Source organism: Dermacentor silvarum, chromosome 1 (genome assembly GCF_013339745.2).
Source record: "Dermacentor silvarum isolate Dsil-2018 chromosome 1, BIME_Dsil_1.4, whole genome shotgun sequence".
Lineage (NCBI taxonomy): Eukaryota > Metazoa > Arthropoda > Arachnida > Ixodida > Ixodidae > Dermacentor > Dermacentor silvarum.
Window position 1 is genome coordinate 270,866,006 of NC_051154.1, and position 11,503 is coordinate 270,877,508.

At 45.1% G+C, this 11,503-nt stretch overlaps 1 protein-coding gene across 1 annotated transcript in view; it reads left to right on the top strand.

Annotated features, from left to right (window-relative positions):
- Positions 1–11,503, top strand: part of LOC119440408 (nose resistant to fluoxetine protein 6) — a 539,389-nt gene that overhangs the window by 152,780 nt on the left and 375,106 nt on the right. The gene's annotated exons all lie outside the window — the stretch shown is intronic.

Below are 11,503 nucleotides of genomic sequence, written 5' to 3' on the forward strand. Positions count from 1 at the left end.
TTCTTTTGCGGGTTAGGTGGCGAGATCGCCGCACCTGCGCGCCCACCCACAAAGGAGTTTTTGGTGCACTTACTTCGATATGGGGCCTCGGAAGGGGGACATACACACGGACACCGTATGACTGTTTCGTTTAGGCCCCGAACATCTGGAACCGAATTCACAAAGCTTTTTTGTTCGTAAGTTCTCTTTACTATTGGCTGAGCGGCTTCGCTTATAAAATGTCCAGTACGAGGATTGGCTGGAATTTGTTCTTACGAACAATTCTAGCTTACGAGCTTTCGGTGACTACGTGCTCTGAACCCGCGTTCGCAAATGTTATGCTACGTGAAACGGTTTGCCGACTGACAGAAGTTCGGACGGCCGCCACTCACGATAGGATCGTCACGCCGATCGTCACGCCGATGTGCGAATCGCAGATAGCACTTACGCAAGAGAAGTTTCATAAATACGGGCCCGTATACTCAAAACTTCTCTTATGCCTTCCGCAATGGGCTGTCGCCGCTGTGTTCGAATTTTGTGTCGCGGTTATCGCTATCATGACTGGTGCCGCGCCCGCACTTCGAGCGATGAGGAAACGCTCTTATGCAAGAAAAGCTGTATGAATACGGGCCTAGAAGACTGTTCCCCGGCCACAGAGGAACCATCAGCATTTGGCAATACCACGCGATCTCTCTTCCAAGGACTCACTCATCGTTACGCTGCTTAGATTAGGTGATCGAACGAGAACCGACGCACCCAGTATGCGTTCGCCACTGTGTTTGACCATGGCATCCGATATCTATAAAGTGCGCGCGCGCCGATTAATTTCGGATACCATGATCCAAACCATAGAGTTCCGTAATAAGATTACTAGAGAAAAACCTCGACGCTAGTGCATACGCGTGCCGCCAGTACAGCGCTTCATACAGCGTGGGAATACCGAACACAATTAACTCTGATTTGTGTAAACTTTGCCCTCCTCGCTTCGAACAACCATTGGTTTCCTATTTTTAAGCTAATGTGTCGTCGCAAGTTCGTCGTAAGATAACAGTTAGCCTTATTTACCCTCTAATGTTTTACCATTGTGCAATTTTCAGAACGTAACAAATAAGAAGAAAGAGCCTTGCTAATAAAATGTCAAAAGTAGTCACTCAGTTTGGCGAGTGTTAGCGTTAAACGTCATCCAGATCTAGCGAAACACATTTGAGGCTTCATTCCGAAGTTTTAAATGGAAATTGCGTGATATAATAAATTGGCTATGAACGGAGAACGCTTACCAGCTCAAACGTTTTTCGGCTAGCACGCGGCACAGATGAACCACCAGGAACTACGAAAAAAAGAATTTTCAACGAAGCCATGCCAAATCGTCGAAAAATCGACATCGTTACTGCCTATCATTGGCATGGTGGATGAACGACTGCAGAGTCAAATTTTGTGCTAGCAATGTAGTATGGAAACCTATGATCCAACCGCACGTTTCTGTCGTGCGCCATAGATCGCTCACGCTCGCTTACTTAGTATACAGCTCTCCTGTGAGCTGAGACGACGACGACAAAGTGTCTCTTGGCGTCAGTTCTGGGCTTCAGCCAGAGGGATGTCTTTGATGCCGTTTGTGCTTTCATGCAATCAACTAAACGACTAAGTTTTTAAATAATTACTTTTTTATTTGTTTTCTCTTCTTTTTCCATATTTTTTTCCTTTATAATAATTGCATATGTAAATCTTCAAAACATAACTTAAAAGTTCAGACAGTGAATTCTTGGCCAGTCCCCAAGTGTGGGTACGAGCCAAAGTGTGAGGCCATCATCATCATCATCATCATCATCATCATCATCATCGAAGTGTTGTTTTTATACCTCTGGCTATTTCTATGAAACTCCAGTGTATCTATCAGTCGTCGCGCCTTGTTCGGTGGCAATAGAAGTGGACCGCCCAGGACGTCTGCCGGAACCGGCGGCGTCAGCGACGGCCGCCTCCAGGAAGCGGATCAGGCTACAGACTGACAGCGACAGCGAATGCACCAATGTCTATTCGCTCAGCAGCGAGGACCCTTCCGAAGACGATGGCTTCGAACTTGAGCGGAGCCGCAAGGCAAAGAGAAGGAACACCAGGTCCTCTTCGCCCTCCAGTACACAAACAGTTGAGCCCACGCGGAACAGCGACGCCAGCACCATTCTTTTTATGCCTGTGATACCCAACGGTAACATGAAGCGGCTTAATAGGGAATCTGTCTCGATGCAGCTGGAGACCGTGCTGCCAAATAAAATCACGGACATTAGAGTGAATACCCGGAAAAATGTACTGGCGGTTGATGTTCTGCATGCGGGTACTCTTAGCGCCCTTCGCAAAGTATCAGATCTTGATGGCATGCAGGTGCGCTCTCACGTCCTGCTGGGCTCTGATGTCATCACCGGTGTAACATACGATATAGAAATGGCATCCTCAGTAATGACTTGATGATTATGGTTAAAGCAGCGAGTGATCGTGGCGTCATTGTTCATGTCTACCGCCTGGGTAACTCACGTTGCGTGAAGATTGTTTTCAAGGCCAATTGTCTCCCGTCGCACGTTAAGGTAGCCCACTTTCGTCATCCTGTCCGGCCTTTGATTGCGAAGCCTCTGCAGTGCCGCAGCTGCGTGAAGCTGCAAATACTGGATGCACTGAATCCAGCGCTTGCAAGCCTCCTATAATTACTATGGCTCACCCAATACTTCCTTTTCGCACTGAAGTTAGAAGTGCGGCGATTTTTCATTGGAATGCCAGAGGCTTGAAGTCCCGCATCTCGAATTTGCGCCAATTTGGCTTGAAGGATTGGTTTCCTATAATTGTTATTTGCCAACCGAACGTGTCTACGCCTTACAGATTATCTGGTCGCGAAGTTTTTTCTTCTTTCACATGCGAGGAACGGAGCAACGTTGTCATTTACATCCGCACGGACTTGACATATGTTTCGGATGCTGCTAAGCCTCATGACTACAACCAATACTAGGAGAATGTCAGCAAGCTTAACCCTTTAGGCCCTGGCGTCCTATATAAAGGACACGAAAAGAAATTGTTCTTAATCGTTACGCAAATGGTTAGCAAACTCAAAAAAGTATTTAAGCTATTCTCCATACACCTCCGCCAGCATAGGCGACAGTTTCTTCATCCTTGTCTTTCTCAGAAAGCCCTAGAGGTGAAATCAAAATGGCGGAAGGCAAGAAACACGACTGCAGCAGTTTCCGCGTCTTTTGATAATATTTTACTCAACACCTATTGTCTCGGTAGCAATCATAATTTTGTGTGTTGTTTCTGATATGGTTAGGAGTGTATTTATATCGGGAACTTTTGCCTATTATTTGTGCATAGCCCGCAGCACGCCATGATCTGCGTGTCCTAAATATAGGACACCAGGGCTCAATGGTTGTCAAGGGCCCGGAATAAGCTGAATGTACAGTGAGGACGCTGTTGCTTGTAACAGCTTCCGATTTCTTGTGTTATTATTCCCAAGGCGGTAAGTCAGCCTGAACTTCTGCATTCAGTGGAAAGGGGACTCCTATAGTAATAAGTATGTGTATCAAGGACACAAATATGTTTGCTGCACTATAGGAAGTGTGCGTGTTGGAGGTAGAAGACGATGACGATGAAAATCAGGATATACAGTTTGCCTTTGCAGGCTAGGAGAGCAGTAATTGCTGCACAGTAGACGAAGAATTTGCCATATATGGCGAAAATACATCTGACAAAGTGACTATCAAGTAAATGGAGGCCATTCAAGTGCAATAATGAAGGAAGTGGGCGTGTTGGAGGTAGATGACGATGAAAACCAGGATACACATGTCCGGCACTGAGGGGTCGCAGCGGAGCGCCCGAACAAGAGGACCAGCGCAGCATGCTTTTACAACAGACTAGCGCGTGCCATGCTTACGCATCGAGCACGCGCCGCCCAACTTTATTTTCGTCGTCTTTTGCAGCCGGCACCAAGGCGCCGGCCGAGAGCGCCGACCTTAGCGTCGCCGCGTTGCGGCGTCGGTGGGCGCTACACACAGTTTGCTTTTGCAGGCTTGGGGAGCAATAATTTCTGCACAATACGCGAAGATTTGGCCATCTATGACGAAAATACATCTGATAAGGCGACTATCAAGTAGATGGAGGCCTTTCAAGTGCAATGATGAAGGACGTCTGCGTGTTGAAGCTAGCAGACGATGACGATGAAAAGTGGGATATAGTTTGCTTTTGCAGGCTTGGGGAGCAGTAATTTCCGTACAGTAGAAGAATTGACTATCTATGACGAAAACACATCCGACAAAGCGACTATCAAAGATAGAGGCCATTGAAGTGCAATGATGAACCGTGTATAACCAGCACGAAGAATAATTTTGATGCCTGTGATGCAATAGAACCACTGTCAAATGACCATCATGCAAGTTTTTATACATTTAAATGTGTGATACAGCCGAGAATAATATGCAACTTCGAAATACTTCATATTGCTCTTTACAACCACTAAGCCCTGGTGTCCTATATATAGGACATGACGCCATATCTTATGCTGATGGGGTACTCCGAATAAAATTAATATTTTTGTGCTTCTTAGGCCGTAGTAAATCAATACAAAACGAAGAAAAAATTTTCTGCACGTTAAAAAAAATTCAGGGCTGAAAGGGTTTTAAAATTTTTTTTTTGCAATTTTCAAGTTTGCTGGCATTCTCCTAGTATAACCATGTAACAACTAGCCCAACAAGCCACTTTCATGTACAATCAAGACGTATGCATCCGCGTCAAAAAGTCCAAAGTGGCTTTCACTCATATTGGTTGTTAAGTCTCTCCCATCAAGGCGGTTTGACTCTGAAGGACTGAAATACATAATAAAGGAAACTGATGGCCCCTGAGTCATCACTGGGGATTTCAATGAGCACCACTTGCTTTGGGGAAGCACCAAGATGAACTCCAGGTCAAGGAATGTTGCTTCACTTGCCTGTGATTATGACCATTGCATCATGAGCGATGGTAGCCCGACGTATCTACTGGCTCCTACGTATAGCAGCTGCCTGGAGTTGACTTTAGTGTGACGGAGCTTCACATCACATGTGAAATGGTTTTGTGACATCGAGACACATAGAAGTGATTACATTCCCACCTACTTAACGATTAATGGACTCACTCCGTCCTTCTCTCGTGGTGTCTTGAAGAGCACTGACTGGACTATGATTGCGTCGCTAATGGAAGAAGCGTGTCAGGGGAAATTTCGACACACCATCATCGACAACATCGACAACACCATCACAGAAGCACTGAAAGCTGCCAAGTGTTCATATCGCTGTCATCAAACCGAATGGATTTCGGCATTGAACTTGATAGACTTCGCGCGATTCGACGGCGTGCAGAACGACTATACAGACGCACTAAATCAATTTATGATCTGAGAGACGCACGTCGCATTCAGAAGAAAGTTCACCGTCGCATAGACAAACTAGAGAGTGAGCGATGGAAGACATTTTGTGAGTCACTGGACCCTCGCTAGCCGCTTTCACATATCTGGAGGACAGTACATGGTCTTCGTTCATCTCCACAGCAACGACACCCATTGGCAGCTTTGGCCCTCCATCTTGGCCAAACTGAGCTTGGTGTGGCGGAGGAATTCTGTGCGAGATTCACTGGCGAGCCTGTAAGCACCAATGTTGATGTAAATGACCACCCAGTGGCTCGGGTACCGAAAATGGACGTGTACTTTACCATGAAATAACTCGAAGCGCCCTGGCAGTTTGTAAACGATCATCCTCTCTAGGCCCTGACGGTGTCACCTATTCTGTCCTGGGACACCTTGGGCAAGAGGCAAGAAGAGCGCTTCTGGACAGCTTAAAGAACTCATGGCATAGAGGTACAGGTCCCCGACAATGGAAGTTAAGTCGGCTGGTACGATTGCTAAAGCCGGATAAATCGCCGTTGGAATTGGCGGCATATCACCCTATCGCTCTCGGGAGCTCCAACGGAAAGGTGATGGAAAGGATGGCCCTTGCACGTCTAGAATGGTATCTCGAGCATTACAATAGCAACCCCGCTTCCACGGCAGGCTTTCGTCGGGGCGTTCCTCAACTGACTTTGTCATTGACCTCACAACCTCCCTGGAGACTATTGGAATCGGCGGCCGCATGCTTCGTTGGTTATTCGACTGCATAACTCACCGGTCGTTTTTTGCTAACAGAAGGTGGCTCCACAGCTGAACATTACACGAACGGTGGCGTGCCTCAGAGAAGAGTATTGAGTCCCACGTTGTTCATTGTGATACTCATTGGACTAGCTGACGTTTTGCCTAAAACAATCTACCTCTAGGTACACGCAGATGACATTTGCCTTTCGACTTCTGTGGTTACTCGCCTTCAGGTGCGCACGCGATTGCAGCGGGCAGGAACCTTGACATCAGCATACGTTCAAACACAATGCTTGACTGTATCAACCGAGAAATGTGCATTGATTGCATTCACACGTAAACCCATGACGCCATACCCAGCTTCCATTATTGGACACACTATTGCCTATGGAAAGTGGAAAGACCCATCGATTTTTTTTGGTGTACTAATCGACCGAAATCTTTCCTGGAGCCCACATTGCCCGTACCCGAATAAAAAACTGTCGTTGATTGCCCAGGTACTGAGATTCATGTTCGGGATGACATGGGGCACATCTGTACGCTCCATGCTTCAGTTGTACAGAGCTCTATTTCTAGGATAACTATGCTACAGCATTCCAGTGTTGTCCTATGCGTGTAAAATGTTCGCTCATTGGAGAGCTTACAGGTCCAAGCATTACGCACTTTTTTTAGGAATTCCTCGCTGCGCGTCAACACCTGCAACAATCGTCCTCGCCAAAGTTATTCCGATCCAAACATACCTTGCAGTGGATTGTCTCAGGGCACATATCCGTCATCTTTCCTGCGTTCCCGATCATCACTTGGCATTCTTGCCTTCGCAGAGACTTCGGCCCATTTTTTCTGAAGTTATCATCACCAATATAGATTGTCTCCCATCAGGATTCACCCCAGCAGCAAGGCCTTCGTTCCCCTTGTGGTGTCTCCAATAGCCTCAGGTGCGCCTAAGTATTCAGGGTGTAAAGAAGGCCAATCAGCCAAAAATAGCTCTGAAACAGATGACGCTGCTAATAATGAATGAGACCTACAAGGACCGAATGCACATCTATACCGATGGTTCGGTCTCATCTACCAGCACTTCAGGTGTCGTCCCTCCGGCTACGAAAACCACAATAACATTCAAACTGTCACACATGACAACATCAACGGTCGCAGAGCTTCCTGCCCTGCGTGCTGCTGTAAAACACCTCCTGCAAGAGACACCTTAGAAATGGGTCATCTGTTGCGATTTTAAGGTAGCATTTCAGAGTCTTATTTTGCCCTTTATTACAGGATTCATGCGCAGCTGGCATATGAGATCAGAAAAGACCACCATCAAGCTATCGCTAAAGGCCATGAAATAATATTTCAGTGGCTACCTGGACATACCAGCATTGCTGGTAATGACCTCGCTGACGAAGCCGCCCGATCTGCCCATCTGGAAGGCCGACCAGTTCCAATCCCCTTACCCAGGACCGACGTTGCAAGAAAGCTTCATATTGTGGCTAAAGCAATGACACGCAAATACTGTTCTTCTCCCAACCTTCCCAAGTGTCATCGTCACAGACTTGACCCATCCTTAAAGCTACAAGTGACATCGAAAGTTTCCCGCCCTGAGGCGACAGTATTTTGCCGCCTCTGGCTCGGGGTGGCATTTACTAAGGCCTACTCGTTCCGCGTTGGAATGGGGGATGCGCCCATGTGCTACTCCTGTGAAACCAGAGAAACGATTGAAAAAGTCTTATGTCTGTCCCCAGTACCACGTCGAGCGTGAAGATCTCCGGACAGCATTGAAACGGCTGGCTTCTAGATCATTTTCGGAAATGAAGATTCTTGGACCATGGCCATAGGCATCGATCATCGAGAAAGCGACGAAAGTATTGTGTTAGTACCTGAAGTCGACAGGTCTTTGCGACCGCGTGTAGACTTGGTGCGAACCTTCAAATATACGCGCAACTGTGCTCTCTATATCTCATCTCTCTTTTCATCCCTATACCCCCTTCTCCCAGTGCAGGGTAGCAAACCGGACGTGCGTCTGGTTAACCTTCTTGTCTTTCCTCTCTTCTATTTCTCTCTCTCCTGTGAGCTGCAAAGGACGAACACTCTGAAGACAAAAAGAGTTCCGGGAACTCTCTTTGAGGGAGCATCTGCTTGTCCCATATTTCACTCCCTTTTCAGGAGTAAAGTGACTCCATCTCGGAGAGAGTACAGCAACTCCCCCAGACAGAGCATTAGTACTCCTAAACAGAGTGCTAGAACTCTTCCACAGTAGCAATACTCCACCACATAAGAGTATTAGTACTCCCCCGAACCGAGTGCTTCTACTCCCCCAAACAGAGTGCTTGTACTCCTCTTAACAGAGTGTTTGTACTGATTCACACAGTTATGCGAAAGCACTCGCCATGTATTGACATGGTCACATCAGAGGCAATTCACAACACTTGCATGTCGGGGATATTTGGTTCCTTCATAAGCAGCTCCTGCACTTGTGCTTGGTCAATTAGATTTGATGTTTAGTCGCTGAGTGAATCGAATGAAACATATTTTAAGAGGTCAACATTTTTATTGACCAAGGAGTCACAAGACAAACTGAGTAAGATTTCGAAAAACATACTGATACACACATAAAATCCGATTACAAGATTTTCATGAACTTTACAACACATCTTGCAATAATACATAAACATTGGCTTTAACATTTCATAGCTAATGCAGTGGGAATTGTTCTTTATTTGCAATTGGCAACATTTAAAAAAATTAAAGTATACAACGGAAAATCAAACAAAGAACAAACATGCGCAAACTCGCAAAGTACTGGCACTACAATTGAAGAGAAAGGTGCACCACATTTCTGGCCAGAAAACGCATTTGAATCACAAAACTCGTGTACTTATATGCCGCATGTTACTTGATGAGCTGCTAAGCATGAGGCTGGTAAAGTAATTTGTGCAAGAAACAATTTTTCATCCATATTATAAGACGGCAGCTCGTTGATAACGTACTATGTAGCGTATGGATGCTCTTCACTGAGAGTACAGTATATTTTGAAATGTGCTGTATATTTTCATGTAAAGCCGTACACCTAGTTTTAGTTATAATATTTCACATAGTTATTCATCTATGGGCATGTTGCCGTGGTTTTCCAGCACTATCTCCGCCCGGTGTCAACGCGGTACAGTAGCGTATCATAGCTTCTATTCGGTTTGATCCAAAGCTGATATTTTGGCAGAAAGCTCGACTTCACTGTTGGCGTCCTCATGAAAGTAATTTCCTGGTGTGTCGGGATCGTGCCATCGCGCTTTCTCACACACTGTATTTCGTAAACACCTATTGCCACAGCGCACTGACACATTTCACAACTGTTGTGGTATTCTTGTTGTCTATTGTAAAAATTTTTGTCTCATAGGACATCACGTGATAGTTTGTTCATTTCGTACAGATACATACACGTATTCTAATGATCTGACCTGGGAAGTGGGGATTATTGCTTGTAAAACAATTATCTTGTCCGTTTCATTACTTTCACGCATATGCAATGATTTGAACCACGTTCCTTGAACCTTTGCCACAATTTAAGATGTTTCGCTGCTTCATTTTGTCATTGGTATGTAATGGACTGATGAAGTGGCATTAATTTCACATTCTCTTGTTCTTTTGAATGTTATCTAAACTTGAAGTTCTCTTGTATGCTTAAATGCCTGGTGCTTATTTTCATAACAGTGCAAAAAATGCATTGAGAACGACAGAAATGAGAGGAACATGGTGCCAATGGCCAACAGGCAAACATATTTGTGATGCTGCCCCTTTTTATAGCTGAAACTCTAATTCATGGCATATGTTCGTAGCCAAACACAAAGGAGCAATGCAAAGAAGCAATGGAAAGGAAAAAGCCCGACCAGCAAAGAACACCACTTCACACATTCATCTTCATTCATCTTCATCACATATTCATTTTGGTATAAATGATGACAATGGAGGTTGGCTGGTACATCTTGCTTTGTGATTTTTTTCTGCTGAATGCTTCCTTAATTTTGTGTTGTACTTGGTTGAGATGCAGGCTTAAGCGCATGCACCATCTCCAGCTACATCTGTGCATTGTCAAATGCGAGTGCATTACTGCCCGCATGGGTGTTCATCGCGGCACTTGTTAAAATACCTTCCAGTCTTCCCAATGCAGATACACCTGCAGAAGAACGGAATCCAACTGACAGTCACATGCGCATGTAAAAAACATGGTGGTCTGCATCATTGAGCAATCTTTTCATGCTTGCTAAGAACGATATTTGTTCTTGCTAAGAACATCAAATCCCTTGAGTACCTTGCCACGGCTATCTTCAAATAATTAGAGAGGCCATGAATGTACAACACCATTGCCTTCTTTTTACGCATGGAAACCATAGTGTTGGGATGAGTACTGGCACATACCACTTTCAAATGTTTAACAGAATCTCCACACTTTTACTTATTAGCTACTGCGGATATGTGGATTTCTTACGTTTCGTGATCTGCGCCACGGCACTGAATTCCATCAGGTGGCCAAGTGATCTTATCAAGCTTGCTGCTACTCATGACTTGGCAATTTCACTTTTCACTAGTTTAGTGCATGCTGAGCAGTACTTCAGGAGTTCCTTCTATGCATTTCTTCTTCTGAGTCATACAGTTTATCGTTTGTGGTCATAGAGTTCGGCAAGTCTTTTTATTTACAGGTGGTCCTTCGGAGATGCTGTTAAAGTACAAGTTGAAGTAGAACAGTTGAAAGTCTGACATGTGAGACTCAGTCCAACACTGTGTTACTACATGTAAAGGAAGACAGCGGTGCATTATGTTCATGGTTTCTCCTAATTATTGAAGAATGTCACACAAGGTACAGAAAAGACTTGATGTTCTGAACACAGAATGACTTGGCTCGTACTTTTCAGGTGTTGTGAGGGGCATTCATAGTGAAGCCATAACAAAGAGGATTGCCATCATGTTTGTTACATGCATATGCTCCACCATCTACGAGATCCATTTCTCTTGCACCTGTATCTACATCAGGCAGACTGGGAAGCGTTTTAATAGGTGCCTTAGCAAACAACAGTACAATATCAAGGCAGCAATGTGCTCGCTGTTGGCAGAGCGCTGCTGGGGTTGTAAATGCTAGCTGCATGTCCTGTACTAGCACTGTGACCGGGTGACAGGAGAAATTATGGGAGCGTTCTTAATAAAGAAGAATCAAGCTGAAACATACAGCTATACATTGTCCTAATTGATTTAAAACTGGTTCTGCTGAGATGTAGACACCTGTGTGAAGAAGTGGTTTCTTGCTTGTTTGAATGTATTTTTTCACATTATCTTGAGAGTTCCTTCGTTTTGTTTCACAACGAACATTCACTACGAAGTAGCATGTCTACTATAAAAATGGACAGCAACACAAAT